This window comes from Elephantulus edwardii, unplaced genomic scaffold, assembly GCF_000299155.1.
Source record: "Elephantulus edwardii isolate Elephantulus edwardi_28Jun2011 unplaced genomic scaffold, EleEdw1.0 scaffold00125, whole genome shotgun sequence".
NCBI lineage: Eukaryota > Metazoa > Chordata > Mammalia > Macroscelidea > Macroscelididae > Elephantulus > Elephantulus edwardii.
The window spans coordinates 1,701,399-1,718,859 of NW_006399875.1; positions in this window are offsets into that span (position 1 = coordinate 1,701,399).

A 17,461-nucleotide genomic window follows, 5' to 3' on the forward strand; every position below is an offset into this window, starting at 1 on the left:
TCAAATTGCACGAAAGGAGATTGCTCAACCTTCTCCCATGGAGCAGCTGGTGGCCTTGAACTGTGTACCTTTGGGATTGCAGTGCAGCTTTTTGCTCCTAGGCCATAAGTTAATTGCATCAACCAATAGGGAGCTCTGGGGGTCTAGTGGTAAGAAGCTGTGCTGCAGTCCTGAAAGTATGTAGGTCAAATCTACCCGCGGCTCTGCTGGAGGGTCAGCTATGGGTCGGTTCCAACTTGACGGTACACAACAATAACAGCAATAGTAATTAATGCCTATGAATTATTGTCTGAACAAACCAATTTGATCTGTGCACTTTCACAGAAGTAAAATAGATTTATTAAAACAAGAAATGTAAGAACAAAAGAGTCTTTCTTGAAGAAAGTACAACTGGGCTGCTCAGAAGAGTTAAGGATGTAGAAACTCTGCCTCATGTGTTTTGAGCATTTTGTCAGGAAGGACCAGTCTTTGGAAGAATATATCATGCTTGTCATGATTGAGAAGGTGAAGGGTGGGTCAGAAAAAGCGAAAAAAGAGCTTAAAAATATGAATTGACACAGTGCTTATAACAACGCATCTGAGAGATTCTGAGGATGGTGATAGATAGGGAAAGATCAAGTATGTTGTTTACAGGTTTTTCATGCATGAGTTGTAACTGACTCAGCTACATAAAACAACTTCATTTGACATCAGGTTTTCAAGGGTGAATGAATGCTTAATCTTCAGACTATTATTTTTGTCACCTAAAAAAATGCTTATAAAGAAACCAGAGCTGTGACTCAAAAAGGTATATGCATACCCACATTTATTTGCTGCATTGCTCACAATAGTAAACATATGGAAACAATCCAAGTGTTCAAAAAAAGAATGGCTAGAAAAACTGTGGAATACACAGAATGGAATATTACACGGCATTAAAAGCAATGAACACACAGAACACTACATAACGTGGGTGAGCCTGGGAGACACGGTGAGTGAAATATCTCAGTCACAAAAGGACTGCATACTGCTGTTATAAAATAGTTGATGTGGAGGAGAATGGGAAAAGAGTGGATGGATAAAGAACATGACATTGGAACAGATTAGGGGAAAAACTTTCAGGAAGGAATGTACGGTTAGACGTTATGCGGATGACAACAATCTGAAACAAGAAATACACTGCCAAGTAGACTGGGGGAGGGGTAAGGCAGCAGGAGGGAGGAAAATGTGCAACAATGAATACATGAAAATCCAACCTTTTTGTTCACTTTTGTTAAAATCATTATTAAAAATGCATTACATGTTCAAAAAATACTTTTAAGTTCACATTCCTAATTGCATTCAGATGATCATTGTAACTTGGTTTCTAGTTACTCACTTGAGATATTTGGTGGAGGGGGTGGGTATTGTCTGTGTTTTTCAGTTTGTCATTAATAGAAGACTGACCTTCACAGGCCTAGGTCTCCTTCCTAATTTGAGAGTTTATCTTGATTTTTCCTTGGATGTTCCCTGTTTTTTTTTCACATATACGATTTCAGTCCTAAAATTTCATCATGCTTTGGACAATGGGATTTGTTTAGGCTAATGTTCTCTTTCCCAATAACTTGTTAGATACTATGATTGCGACCACATGAACAGAGACTTAAAATAATTTTTGACATTCCAGAGCAGCTCATATGTGACTGCTAGGACTCCAAGCTGTGTGCTAAACGCCAACTCCCAAATTGCTTTATATTTAAAACCTGATGATTGGAAAGCTTTAACTTTGACTCACAACTGATTGCTATAAAATTTTTACAGACTTTCCAAAATGGCCCCGGACTTCTCACATATAATTTACTCTTACACACATGCACCTTATTAATCTATTTTTAAAACTGAGGTCATGCACACCATGAGATGTGGGTGCAGAATTTTAGCTTGACTTAATACTGCAGATCTAAGGAGTGGAAGGTGTATGTGGCATGTAACTGTCACTTCTCCCAGATTAAGAAGCAGTAAGAGTAGGTGCTTACCTACTTAAAGCCCTTCAGGATAGTGTTCACAATCATTGCCTGCTCCAAAACAATGTAACTGGATTCTGTAAATATTTCTGGCTTTTCCGCTTGTAAAATATTAAACTTTATCAGTAAGATGCATTGGAAAAAGTTTATCTTCCTCATCTGATTAGCTCCTCTCTCTGTGTGCTCCAGCAAAGGCTTAACTTCTGTAGGAACAAGCTTCTGTAGGACATCATGGCCAGTAGTGCCCAATGACAGTCAAGTACAAGGTTCCCTCTATGAGAAATCCAGGGAGGAGTTTTCAGAGAGTAGTAAGACTCCAACCCTCTGAAGATGTCTCCTTCCAACACTGATAGAGTTGAATTCCCATTGATTCCAACGCATATTGCATTCAGCAAACTTCTCCCCCAGTTTCCAGTCCACACGCCCGATCTTTCCAGCAAGGGCTGAACTCTAGCCCTGTGGAGAGGGTTCTCCTGCACTGTCTTCAAGTCCTTTCCTCCCAGTTCCAAGGTTAGGGAATGGCTGCTTTATCTGTTATTCCTATAGTCTTTTGTAAAACTGTGGTTTGAGTGAAAGTTTACAGAACCAATTTTGATTCAGCCACTCATACAGAAAGGACCTCTGGTGGAGTAGTTCATAGTATGTTGTATGGCCAAACCGTCATTCATACATATTTTGTTTTGTGTTATTAATGACAGCATCCACATTGTAATTGTAATTTTCCTACTTGAAGGTGTATCAGTATCTTGTTTTGCTTTGGTCATGCTTTGCTAATCTCTCATTGTATATTCCCTTTCCATTCACCAATATCTGTAATTACAAATCAGAGGAAGTACATCAAAGGGCTTCCTTGGAGACTGACAAGGAGGGTCCTGCCCATGTGAAAACTACGATGTTTGGAAAAGTAAGACAATTGTGAAAGGAGAAGAAAACCCTCAATTAGATGATTGGACAACAAGTTAGGTTCATAGTATCCCATTGCGTAAATGCACCATGATTTCCCAATCCATTCTTGTGTTGATCCACATTTGGGCTGTTTCCATGTACTTGCTATTGTGAATAACACTGCTATGAATATCGAATGTACACATATCTGCATCTCAGTTCAGTTTTCCTTGGAGTATATTCCTAGCAGTGAATCATATGGCATTTCTATGTTCAGTTTCTTGAGGAAAAGCCAAACTGCCTTCTGTTTTACAATTCCAACAATGTGTAAGAGTGTATAAGAGTTCCAGGCTTTCAACATCCTCTCCAACATTTATTCCTTGCTTGCTGTCTTATTAAACTTTGCCACTGCTACTGAGGTAAGATGGTGTCTCACTGTGGTTTTGATTTACATATCTTTATGTGTCAATGATTTAGAGCATTTCTTCAGTATCTATTTGCCACCTAGATATCTTCTGTGAAAAGTCTTTCCGTGTCTTAGCCCATTTTGAAATTGGATTGTCAAATCTTTTTTCTCATGGAGGCCCTGTAGGATTCTGTAAACTTTCATTATGAAACTCTTGTCTGAGATGTTATTGCCAAATATGGGGTGTTTTTTGTTTGTTTGAGTTTTGTTGTTGTTGTTTTTGTTGTAGTGGTGGTTTTTGTTTAGATTGTTTTGTTTTTCCAAGTCAGTAGATTTTCTTTTCACCTTATTTCGAAGCAGTTTTGATGCACACAGGGAGTTAATCTTTACAAGATCACATTCATCGACGTTATCCTTTCCTGATTGTGCATTTCTAGCTGTATTTGGCAGCCTATCATAAGCACGGCCTTCTAAGTTTTGTTCCATTTTGTCTCCTATGATCTTTATGATTTGGGGCTTTACCTCTAGGTCTCTGAACCACCTTGGGTTGATTTGTATGTGTGGTGGGAGATGTGGATCCTGTTACAGCTTTCTGCAGGTAGCAGTCCAGTTTTTCCAGGATCATTTCTTGAAGAGGTTGTTATTTCCTCATTTGATAGGTTTTGCTTTCTTGTCAAACACTAGTGACTAGTATGTGGGTTAATTTCTAGGCTCTCAGTTCTGTTCCATTGGTCTATGTTTCTATTGTTGTACCAGAATCAAGCTGTTTGGGTTATTATCTTTGTATAGTAGGTTTTAATATCAGGAAATGCTATACCTCCCATTTCACTTTTGTTTTTCAGAAATGTTTTGCTTATTCTAGGTCTTTATTCCCACTTAAAAATAATCATCCAACAGAGTGTAAAATTATCATAAAATAACATTAATATCATAACCAAGTAAAATGTTGCTAAGGATTATTAAGAAAAGGTTGAAACAGTACACTAACAGAATTACCTGAAATTCAAGCTAGGCTCAGAAGAAACAGTGGCATAGGAATATTATTACTGATGTCAGGCAGATGTTAACTAAAACCAAAGAATAACATAAATACCTTTACTTGTGCTTAGTTGATTATACAATGGCATTTGACCATGTGGATCTTAACAAATTAGGGCTCACACTGAGAAAATTAGGAATCTCAGGCCACTTAATGTTGCTCATATTAGACCTGTACCTAGACCAAGAAGCTGTTTTCTCAGCAAAGCATGGGAACCGTTTAAAATCAAGAAAGATGTACATTAGTGTTGTATCCTTTATCCATAAACATTTAATCTATACACTTAGCAAATGGTTTAAAAAGATGGACTATTTGAAGAAGAATGTGGCATCCAGAATTTAAGAAAAATTCATCAAACTAGGAGCTCTGGTGCCCTAGTGGCAAGAAACTTCACTGCCATTCCAGAGGCATGCAATTTGAGGCCACTATCTGCTCCCCTAGAGAAGGATGGGTAATCTCATGTGTGATTAACTGACTCTGAAAACCCACCAGAGGGTCGGCTGTGGGTCGGTTCCAACTTGATGGTTCAAAATAACAACAACCTATGTTATGAGAATGACACAACTTTGTCTATAAAAAGTGAATATTTGTAGCACTTAGTGAAGAATATCAAAGACTTCAGTCTTGAGATGGGTTACATCTCAACATCAAGAAAATAAAATTCTTACCAATGGACAAATAGGTAATACTTTGATAGAGCAAAAACTTTCTATGTTCCATCAAGTCTCCTGTGACTCATAGAGACCCTATATATGATAGCTCTGAACCTGACCCTGTTCTGAGCAAGGCTTTCTGGTTCCAACATACCTAATCCCATTTATCCCAGTTATCATGTCAATCCATCTCATCTGGGGTCTTTCTAGCCTATGTTGTCCCTCCACCCTTCCTAGAATGATGTCTTTCTCCAAGGACTGGTGCCTTTTGGCCACGTGCACAAAATATATGAGATGGAGCCTCAAAATCCTTGCCTCCAAAGAGAAACTTGGTTTCACCCTCTCTGAGACATACCAAATATGTTCTCCTAGCGTCATTTTTTTTTCTGTCATCCTTAGTCATTTTTCAGTTCTCTGATAAAGACCAAGTAATTGCGAAGACTGTAGCCTGGATCAGGTGCACCTTAGTCTCTAGACTGACATCATTGCTTTTTAGCATTTTGGAGAGGTCTCAGAGATCATACTTCTCCAGTGCAATTTGTCTTTTTGATTTCCTGACTGCTAGTGCCAAGACAGTTGATTGTGGAGCTGAACAAACTGAAATTGTTAACAATCTCAATCTCTTCTCCATTTATTGGGGTGCTGCCATTTGGCTCAGTAATGAAAATCTTTGTCTTCTTGATGTTAAGCTTCAATACATACTGAAAACCGCAGCCCTTGATCTTTCGAAGCAAACATTTCAGGTCCTCCTTAGTTTAGTCAGGCAAGGTTGTATCATCTGCATAACACAGGTTGTTGACGATTCTTCTTCCAATCCTGACGCCACACTGATTATAAAGTAACCTCTCAAATGACTTTTTTCAACATACAATTGAAATGGTATGGAGGCAGGACACATCCCTGATTCACTCTTGTCCTGATTTTGAACCAGACAGTGTTTCCTTGCTCTGTTCTGATAACTGCCTCCTGGTCCATCTAGAGGTTTCGTGTGAACAATCGAGTGTTCTGGGATTCCCATTCTCCTCTAGGTTAGCCACAATTCATTGTGATCCACATAAGTCCAATGTCTTTGCATAGTCAATGAAACACACATAGACACTCCTCTGGTACTCTTTGCTTTCAGCCAGGATCCATTCAACATTGGAAATAATGTCTCTAGTGCCACAATCTTTTCTAAATCCTGCTTATATTTCTGGTAGTTATCTGTTCTTTTTTACTTAGACCTAAAATCTACATCATGGTAGAAGCTTGACAAAGTGATTACAACAATGAACTTGGACATGACATGACAACAGGGCAAAATAGGGAAAGGGGCATCAATACCCAATGCTTTACCATTACATCCAGTTCCTTATCCCAAGCTGTCTCTGCTTAATTTACTGTGTATGTTTTCTCATATTTGGATTGACTAGATTTCCAGGATCTCTGTTGGTCTATTAACCCAAGGTCAGTCCCCAATCCATTACACCACTAACTTAAATCCCACTCATTGCAAAATGTCAGTTGGAGGAGCAATGATGTAAGTTTGAGGACTAAGGTATGCCTGAATCCGACCATAACCTTTCAATCACTTGTTATGCATCGGAGAGTTGGACAATGAATAAGGAAGACAAAAGAATTGATGCCTTTAGGTTATAGTGTAGGAGAAGAGTGCTGAAGATTCCATGGACTGACAAAAGAGCAAACAGAAATGCCTTGGTCATGGAGCCGCCAACGTGCTCCTTGGAGGAAAAGATGATGAAGCTTCATCTCATGTACTTTGGACATGTTGGTAGGAGAGGCTTTTCATTGGAGAGGGGCTCTTGCTTGGAAAGATGGAGTCGTTGGAGAAAGAGAGGAAGACCCTCAACCAGGTGGATTGACACAGTGACTGCAGCAATGGGCTCAAGTGTGTCAGGGATGATAGGATGGTGATGATCGGACAGGGTTCAGATCTCTTGTTCATGAGGTTGCTGCGAGTTGTACTCAACTCAATGGCACCTAACAACAACAACAATTCAAAAAGCACCCTTCACTTACCATCATTCATTAAATTAATGCAATTTCTTCAAGTCTCACACTCATGTGTAGTAACTCATCTCTCAAATGTCTGATATAAGTAGTTATGTAACACTAGTTTCTCATTTTTAATTAATTGAATTGAAAGTCAGTTAAAAACATCTTATTTCTCAAAAAATCTCTTACTGGTTTTCATTCAATCATTCATATACATTTTGTTTGATAACATTGATTAAAACTTGTCTCTGGAATTTATCCAAACATCTCCGCAAATCCTCGCTGTATCTTGCCTGTCCCTTCTGGTGGGTCCCACTGAGGAATAATCTCTGCTTCCCTCTCCTTTCCTTCTTATCTTTCTCAACCTTCCTTGATACACTCTATCCATATTAGTCTTTTTTCAAAACATTACTTGTTTTCATTCTTTGTTGTACATTTTCCTGCTTCCTCCTCCACTTTCCCTCCCTTAGTCTACTTGTGGCATCAGGATTGGTGGAAGACTCATCAACAATGTGCATTATGCAGATGACACAACTCTGCTTGCTGAAACTGAGGAGGACCTGAAGCGCTTGCTGCAGAAGGTCAAGGACTGCAGCCTCCTATACGGATTGAAGCTCAACATCAAGAAAACAAAGATTCTCACCACTGGGTCAAATGGCAGCATCAGTATGGATGGTGAAGAAATTGAGATAGTTGACAGTTTTACTTTGCTTGGCTCCACAATCAATTCTCTTGGTAACAGCAGCCAGGAAATTAAGAGACGAATTGAATTGGGAGAGTTGGCTGTGAGGGACCTCACAAGAGTACTGAAGAGCAACAACATCGGGCTGGAGACTAAGGTGCACTTGATCCGGGCTATAGTCTTACAATTACGTGCTATGCATCAGACAGTTGGACAGTGAATAGGGTTGAAAGAAAGAGAATTGATACCTTTGAGCTGTGGTGCTAGAGAAGAGTGTTGAATATACCATGGACTGCTAGGAGAACAAACAGGTTTGTCCTGGAGAAGGTGAAGCTGGAATGCTCCTTGGAGTCAAGGATTCTGAAGCTTCATCTGAAATACTTTGCGCATATTGCAAGGAGGGACTGGTCCTTGGAGAGGGACATCATGTTTGGCAGAGTGGAGGGGCGGCGAAGGAGAGGAAGACCTTCGATGAGATGGATTGATTCTGTGACTGGAGCGGTGGGAATAAGTGCGTTTGGGATGGCTAGGTTGGCACAGGATAGAACAGCGTTTAGAGCTCTTGTACATAGGGTCGCTATGAGTTGCGAACGACTCGATGGCACATAACAACAATCTACTATGCCAGCAATGAAAAACTGGTGTTGCATTCATAACTAAAAAGACAACTTCATGGTCTAGTCGAAAGTACAAAATTGTGAATGACAGGATACTATCCAAATGTGTACAAAGGATACCTACTAACACTACCATTATTCCAATACATGCATCAATTAGTAAAGCTGAAAAGGAGAAAACAAGGACTGAAGCCTCGTATATGGATTGAGGCTCAATATCAAAAAGACAAAGATTCTCACCACTGGGCCAATTGGAAGCATCAAGATGGATGGTGAAGAGATTGAGATTGTACACAGCTTTAGTTTGCCTGGCCCCACAGTCAACACTCTTGGTACCAGCAGCTAGGAAATTAAAAGATGAATTGTGATGAGAAAATCTCTTGTGAAGGACGTCTCCAGAGTACAGAAGAACAATGGTGTTACTCTGGAGATTAAGGCTGCCTGATACAGGCCATAGTCTTTACAATCACTTGCTATGCATCAGAAAGCTGGACAATGACTAGGGAGGATAAAAGGATAATTGATGCCTTTGAGCTGTGGTCCTGGAGAAGAGTATTGAATATACCATGGACTGCTATGAAAATGAAGGTTCATCCTGGAGAGGGTTAAACTAGACTGCTCCTTGTAAGTAAGGATTCTGAAGCTTCATCTTACATATTTTGGACATGTTGCAAGAAGGGACCAGTCCTTGGAGAGGGAAGTCATGCTTGGGAGTGTGGAAGGACAGTACATGAGAGGAAGACCCCTTATGAGGTGGATTGACTCAGTGTATGGAGTAATGGGGGTAGGTGTGTTAGAGGCAGTGAGATTGGTACAGGACAGAGCAGGATTTAGAGCTGTTGTACATAGGGTCGCTATGAGTCACAGGCGACTTGATGGCACATAACAACAACAATAACAGTCCACTTTGCAAAGCACCTCTTATTCCAGATTGTTGTCAAGCCTACGATGGCTAATTGTATATTCCATTTGGACAGTTCTTCCCCTAATCTGTTTCAATGTCATGTTCACTACCTTTCTGTCCACTCTTTTTTTTTATTTTTCCCTCAATTCCTCATTGTTGTTATTATGTGCCGTTGAGTCACTTGCGACTCATAATGACCCTGTGTACAACAGCCCTAAACCCTGTTCTGTCCTGTGCCAACCTCATTGTCTCTGACACATTCACTCCCATTACCCAAACCACTGAATCAATCCATCTCATGGAGGGTCTTCCTCTCCTGCTCTGTCCCTCCACACACACTGCCCCTGGCCACCCCCCCAAAGCATGACTTTCCCTCTCTAAGGACTGGTCCTGGTTTGGGAATCCCAGAACACTTGATTGTTCTTATGTAAAACTTAAACCAGGAGGCAGTCATCAGAACAGAGCAAGGAAACACTGCATGGTTCAAAATTGGGAAGGTTGTGTGCCAGGGATGTGTCCTATCTCCATATCTTTTTCAATCTGTATGCGGCAGTTGGACCGTATGAGAAGAAATGTGGCATCAGGATTGGAAGAAGATTCATCAACAATCTGTGTTATGCAGATGACACAACCCTGCTTGCTGAAACTGATGAGGACCTGAAGCGCTTGCTGCAGAGGGTCAAGGACTGCAGCCTTCAATATGGATTTGTGCTCAAGATCAAGAAAACAAAGGTTCTCATCACTGGGCCGACTGGCAGCATCATGACAGATGGTGAAGAGATTGAGATTATTGAAAGCTTTAGTTTGCTTGGCTTTGCAATCACCATTTTTGGTACCATTAGCCAGGAAATTAAAAACTGAATTGCATTGGGAAAAGTCTGCTGTCGGAGACCTCTCCAAAATACTGAAGAGCAACAATGTCATTCTGGAGACTAAGGTGTGCCTGATCCAGGCCATAGTCTTTGCAATGAGTTGCAATGCATCACAAAGCTGGACAATGACTAGGGATGATAGAAAGAAAATTGATGCCTTTGAGCTGTGGTGCTGGAGAAGAGTATTGAATATACCATGAACTGCTAGAAGAACAAACAATCCTATTTTATAACAGCAATGTTATCTTTATTAGTCTTGATGAACAAGTAGGGGAAACTTGAATACTATAAGATGGAGCCTGGTGGTACAGTGGTTCACCTTTTTATAACTAAAATGTCAGCATTTCTGACTTATAAGCTGCTCCATTGGAAAAAAGATGTGGCAGTCAGTTTCTATAAAGACACAACCTTAGAAATCCGACTAGAGGTGGCAATTCCACTCTGTCTTATAGGGTGATCATAAATTGGACTCAAGTCCACAGCAATGGTATTTCCATTTACTTGGGATTTAGAACACCTTTGGGAAAATAATACGTCTTCAAAATTTTTATCAATAAATAAGTAAATGAACCTTTTGCCACCTAGTCAGTTCTGATACATGGCAAACCTACTTCTGAGTAGAAATGAATACTATTGTTGTTGTTGTTGTTGTTAAGTGCCATTGAGTGGTGGTTGTTGTTGTTATGTGCCGTCGAGTCGCTTGCGACTCATAGCGACCCTATGTACAACAGCCCTAAACTCTGCTCTATCCTGTGCCAATCGCACTGTCTCTGACACTCCCATCCCTATTATCCCAGTCATTCAATCAATCCACCTCATAGAGGGCCTTCCCTATGTGCAAAAGTCCTCAATGCTTGTATGACTTTCATCCTCTTTCCAGGTTTATAGGGTTTCTGGAGGCAAGCTATTTACAGAAGTGGATGCCACACCAGCTTCCAAGCTTGCTTTAATCAGGGAGCTCCACCAAACACTGTCCACCATGGGTAACCATTATTGCATTTGGCACATCAGTGTCACAGTACTCAGCTTCACAGCAACCCTAAGTTACCTCTATATGACAAGTGGATACACCAGGGATATACGACCTAGAAGACTGTTTGAACAAAAACAATGAAGAACAGGCCTGAGGGGCGCAGATGAGAGTCACCCACCTTTGGCTTGGTAGCATCACTCACTGTCCAGTGGGCCAGCTGATCACTCTCTATGTTGATGTTATTGTTGTTAAGTGTCATAGGGGACTCATTGAATACTATTAGGTTTTCAAACAGCGCATAGTCTAAATCCACCAAATGTTCATGGGAGATACAAGGGCAATCTCTAATCTCCTCATCTCTTATCTCCTTCCAGGCCATCTAAGACCTCTGAAAACCTCTGGAGGGTAATAGGCACAACAGTCACCTCTAGGGGGATGCTAATCACCATTGTTTTGGTTTTTAGATAAACACAAAAGGATCATTCCACCCTGTAACCTCCAAAAACATAGACATAGAACACATTCTCCGTCTTAGTAGGATGTCGGAAAACAAATACAACACGGTGTCAGGGAAAGCAGTTTTAGACTTGGCATTGAGGCATAACTACATCATTTCATCCAAATATAAAATCATTAAATTTCAAAAGATCTGTAAAAAAAAATTTCAAAAGATCTGGAAGCAAGTGAAGATACATTATCAACAAGTATTATTTATTATTATTATTCTTAAATTTAGAAAAATTCAATAATTTTTTTAGGATAAAGGAGCTTCTGTTTCTGTTGTTTTTGTTGTTAGTTGCCATCAAGTTGAGTAAAGACTTCTAGTGACCTTATGAACAAAAACTCTGAATCCAGTCCTGTCTTATGCCATCCTCACACTTCCTGACACACAAGAGTCCATTGCAGCAGTCACCATGTCTGTCCACATGATTGAGGGTCTTCTTCTCCTTCGCTGACCCTCCATCCTTCCCAACATCATGTCCCTCTCCAATGAATAGTTGCTAACTCTATATATGTCCTTCACCAAGAAATAGTCATTAACACGACTATTATTCCAGTATGTGCTCCTATATCTATTGTAAAAGAGGAAGAAATTAAGCACTTTTACCAAATTTTGCAGTCTGAAATTGCCTGAACATGCAATCAGGATGAGCTAATAATAGTTGATGACTGGGATGCAAAAGTAGGAAACAGTGAAGAAGGAACAATAGTTGGAAAATAAGGGCTTGATGAAAGAAATGAGGCTGGAAATAGAATGATTGAAATTTGTATTTACAATGATTTATTCATTGGAAATAGTTTTTCTAAAAGACTCAAAAGACAACTTTACAAGTGAACTTCACCCAATGAGCTGCATGGAAATCAGACTGACACTACTTTTGTGCAAGAATTTGTTGGAGAAGCTTAAGATCAGCAGTCAAAACTAGGCCAGGGGCAGACTGTGGGTCGGATCATCAATTACTCATATGCAAGTTCAAATTGAGCCCAATGAAAATTAAGATAAGTCCACAGGAACCAGGATATGATCTTGATTCAAACCATCGGAATTTCAAGTTCATCTTAAGAATAGGTTTGAGGCATTGAACACCAGTGATAGAAGACTAGATGAGTTGTGGGATGATATCAAGGATATCATCGATGAAGAAAGCAAAAGGTCACTACAATAACAGAGGAGAAAGAAAACACCAAAAGGAATGTCAGCAGAGACTCTTAAAAATTGCACTGGAACATCAGGAAGATGAATTTAAAGTAAAATATGTTGAAGTAAAAAAGCTGAACAGACCGTATCAAAGGGCAGCCCAGGAGGACAAAGCAAAGTATTATAATGTACAGAAAGTGGGAATTGCAATTTATGTTTATAGTGATGGGAAATTTGAGAATATGTATTGTTCATGGCTGTAAACATGATAGATTTCACTTAATTGGGAAAACTGAAAGTGAAAACTGAAATTGGTAAATGTATTCTTGATCTTTTTCAGCAATAAGCAGCATGTTCTACTGATAATTCTTTCTTATTTTTTTTCTACTGATAATTTTAAGCTTTTACTTAAAATCGTATTGAAAAAAGGACAGAAGAAAAATTGACAATTGTGTTGTCACATGCTGTTGAGTCAGAACCTAATCAGAGCCGAACTTCAAGTAGGTTTTAGAAATTGTAAATCGCATGAAAGAAGATTGCCAACCTCTCTCCCACAGAGGAGCTGAGGGATTCAGGCCTGCTGCCTTTGGATTGAGAGTGCAACCTCTTACCTGCTAGGCTGCCAGAGATATCATTGCCACTATTTGCTGTCAAGTTGGAACTGACCCATAGCTGAACCCTCAGCAGATTTCCAGAGGCAGTAAATCCATGGAAGGAGATTACCCATCCTTCTCTCCTGGAGCATCTGGTGGATTTGAACTACTCGCCTTTGGAATTACAATGCAGGTCTCATCACTAGGCCACCAGAACTCTCTAAATAGCTGAATACTTTTAAGATAGAAAGAGGGTTGCTGATAAGATTGGACACAGATTTCTATACATAAAAATCACCTTATGTAGAGATAATTTATAGGTAGGAAACTACACTGCAGTATCAAAGGCATGCAGTTCAAATCCATGGGAGGAAGATGGCCACTCTCCTGCTCTACGATTAACAGCCTCTGAAAACTCACTAGAGGGTCAGCTGTGAGCTGGTTCTAATTCAACAGAATGTACCAGGACAGAGAAAAAAAGCCTATTAAGTTTTGAATTAACAAAAGAGAAAATCTCTCCTCTCTCCTCTGTAAGCCATCCAACTGTCTCCTAGGGTACACTATTTCTTATATTATGAAGCCCCCTTTTACCTCAGTAATATTCTTGTTTTTCTATCTATCTCTTCATTCGAAATACCAGCTTCCCTTACTATTTCATCTGTACTCAGGTTCAAAGCTATTTTGTCTCAGGACCCAGACAGAGGCAGGACCCAGAAATTTAGGAATAGTTTCCTTAGCACTTGAATAACCTACTAGCCTTTATCCAGTTACAATTCCAGAGAGAAGGCACTACAGGAAAGATTCTTCAACAAACAACCCTTTTAGGAATCCTGCTTAAATTCTTCAGATAGAATGATTCTTAATCATTTTGTAATCTTAATCCACAGCTGTGTACACTTCACTTAATTACTGTCAATTAAAATATTAAATGTATTCCATCCATGTCCCTTTTGGGTTGCACATGCGATGTTTTGTTCCAAAGAGCATAAGCAGAGAAACAAGGAGCCCTTCCTGTCTGCTTTTTGACTGCTTATGTTCTCTTCTGCATATTAAGACAAGAGTTGCACACCAAATGCATTGGAAAACTGTTTCGCGTTTGGTTTGGAGTTTTCTACTCAGACTGCGCTGGTTTGTGAAGGGACAGTGATGTGTTCATCTCCTTGGAATTGTTTTCTGCCGAGACAGACTCTCACACAGTTCACAGTAGGGCTCCGTGGGATGATCCAGCCTCATTGAGAGCGTTGCGTGTTGGTCTGCAATGCACTGGGAACTCGCACCACCAATCATTTATTATCCTGATGTGGTCTTTTGGGATGTATTATGCCGCTCCCTAACTAGGCAGAGTCTCTCCGTTTCTCTGAGCAAGTCATGGACTGGTCCTCTTTGTCAGAAGCTGCAGGGGACGAGGCTACTTGGCATTGCCGCACATTTTGCTTGGGAAAGTGTTCAATATCCCAGTACAAAACAACAATGTGGGAACAGTGAGTCATTAGCTCGGTCACAATATCAGCTCACGTCCCTAAAGGGCTGAGCGTCTCACAGTCCACATGATGGAGTAGCAGAGGAGACGATTCCCAGGGAGCATTCCGTTGGGGGAATTTCAATCGAGATCAAGGTGGCTCGTTCCAGCCCGTGTAAGAACCCAAGTCTTGAAATCTTTTTTCAACTCCTTAGCACACTCCAAAGAAGTAAAATGTACTTAAAGACAAAACAACTTTGGCAAAACAATGCACTCTGTAGGGGTGTTCTCTGAGCCCTTTTAATACAGCATGACTATTGAAATACACACAGCCTGTTAGAGATTTTCACAAGAACTTGGGAATTTTACAGATAACAAAGGAATGAATAGTATTAGAAAAAGACTGAAGCATAGGGGTATTGTGAAGACCAAAAATGCTTTTTTAATATTAGTGTTAAGAGTCTTTGATATACCAGGGATTGTCAAAAGAACAGATGATATATAGGTCTTGGGTAAAGTGTAGCTAAAGTGCTTCTTGGAAGCAAAATTTGAGACTGCATGCTATCAGAAGTGGCCAGTCCTCAGAAGGGGCTACCATGCTTGAAAATGCAGAGGTTCAAAGGAGAAGACCTTCAATGGCACATACTTACACAGTCACTGCAATAATAAATAAGCTAACGTGGGTACATTCTTCATCTGGTTGAAGTCAGAAGCCAACAGACGTTCTTAGTCACTGCAGGCCATTTGCTTTCAGAGGCTGCAACTCGTGCACGCACCTCCCACTTTACCGTGGTGCCTGGTGTACAGTGCCTTCAGGATGACCATTGTGTGGTCATCAGAGAACATGCAGGGAGAGGAAACGGTCTCTAGAATCAAGTATGCAGTCACCGTCAATTGACAACGACCTTAAAAAGAACAGAAGAGAAGGAAATGTTGTCCCACCCGGCACCATCATCATGATCTTTGGAATGTTTCAGGCCATTGTGGTTGTAGTTTAAAACACTGTATGTGTCTCTTCCTGTCACTGACCCTCTGCTTCATCAACTGTAATGTCCTTTTTCAGCCATTCGTCTCTCCTGAGAACATATCCAAAATAAGCAATCTGTAATCTCATCTTTACATTTAAAGGATGTTGTTATGTTTCCTCAAATTGATTCTGATTCAGAGTACAATTATCCCATAGGGTTTTTTGAACTCTAATCTTTATGGACTTGGAAGGAGGAGTGGCATCCACTTCCATAATAGCTTGCATCTGGAAACCCTATGAACCTGGAGAGAGGATGAAAGGCAGCCAAGTGTCAAGTACTCTCCTTCATAGGGTCACTGTAAGTCGTCTGCAACTCAACGGCACTTAACAACAACAACAACAATCTTTATGAAAGCAGATCTCTTTTCCCCTATGAAAAGGCTACTGATTTTGTACTGGTAAATTTTTTTTTTTTAATCACAGTCTACCAAAGCTTGTTCTTCTAAGCCTGTTGCTATTGTTGAAACGTGCTATTGAGCCCATTCTGAAACATAACAGTATATACAAGAGAAGGAAACACTATCCCATCCTGTACCATCTTCACTTTAGTCCCTGTGCTCAACTCCATTGTGTCAGTTCATCTCACTGAGAATCTGCTCTTCTTTCATTGGTCTTTAGTTTACCATCCATGATATCCTTCTTCAGAGAGAATCCCTTTCTGGTAACGTTCTCAAAGTGTGTGAGATGAAGTCTTTCCACATTCGCTTTTAAAGAGCAGGCTGGGTACACTTCTGAGGCATAGAAGATCTTAAACACAAATATGCACAGTGTTTCTTATAGCATCTTCTCCCTCTGCCTTTTTTCTTATCTGGTGTTACAGTTATTGAAAACCCTGTCTTGAGCCAACCTCACTTCTCTGACACACCTACTCCCATTACCACAGTCACTTTGTCAATCCCTCTTATCTAAAGTCTTCCTTTCTTATGGTGACCCTCCACTCTTCCAAGCATGATGTCTTTCTTCAAGGACTGATCCCTCCTGGTTTCTTTTAGGGTTTATTGCCAGTAATGGAATTGCTGGGTCAAATGGTATTCCTAGTTTCAACTTTTTGAGAAAGTGCTATATTGCCTTCCAGAGAGGTTGCACCATTTTACACTCTCACCAACAGTGAATGAGGGTTTCAATTTCTCTACAACCTCACCAACATTTGTTGTTTGCTGCTTTGTTGAACTTTGCTATTGTTACTGGGGTGAGATGATATCTCATAGTTGTTTTGATTTGATCTCTCTTAGAGCCAGGGATTTTCAACATCATGTGTTTGTTTGCCATCTGAATGTTTTCTTTGGTGAAGTGTCTGTGCATATTCTATGCCCATTGTGTAACCAGGTTGTTTATCTTGTTGAGGTGCTGGAGTATTCTATAAATTCTAGATATATGTCTCTTATCAGATATATCATTATCAAATAGTTTTTCCAAGTCTGTGGGTTTCCTTTATACCCTGTTGGAGAAGGGTTTTTTGTTGGATTTTTATTGTTGTTGTTGTTGTTTTTGTTGTTGTTGATGTGTATAAGGATCTGATTCTTAGAAGGGCCCATTAATCTATTTTATTCTCTCCTGCTTTTAGGTTTTTCAAGATGTTTGGGAGACTGTTCATGTTGTGGATTAGGGCTTCTAGAGTCTTTTCAAGCTTTTCACTGATGGCCTTTATTGTCCTTGGTTTTAGTCCTAAGTTCTTGATCCTCTTTGAGTTGTTTTTTGTGTATGCTATGAAGTGTGGGTCTTGCTTGAGTTTTCT